Below are 364 nucleotides of genomic sequence, written 5' to 3' on the forward strand. Positions count from 1 at the left end.
CCGGGGCTGCGCCCGGGCCTCGCGGGCCTGTGTAAGTTCCCGGGGCCGCGGGCTGGGGCTCGGCGGACCCCGCACACGGAGCGGCCAGCCGGCGCCGCCGGCCCAGGGCAGTGAGGGGCTTAGCACCCGGGCCAGCAGCTGCGGAGGTTGGCCGGGTCCCCCAGCAGTGCCAGCACGCCAGCGCCGCACTCAAATTCTTGCTGGGCCTTAGCTGCCTCCCAGCGGGGCAGGGCTAGGGACCTGCAGCCCGCCATGTCTGAGCTCCACCCCCTGCGGTGGGCTCCCGCGTGGCCTGAGCCTCCCCGACGGGAGCCGCCCCCTGCTCCGTGGCGCCCGGTCCCGTCGACCGCCCAAGGACTGAGGA

This window comes from Rhinopithecus bieti, unplaced genomic scaffold (genome assembly GCF_001698545.2).
Source record: "Rhinopithecus bieti isolate Rb0 unplaced genomic scaffold, ASM169854v2 scaffold_38981, whole genome shotgun sequence".
NCBI lineage: Eukaryota > Metazoa > Chordata > Mammalia > Primates > Cercopithecidae > Rhinopithecus > Rhinopithecus bieti.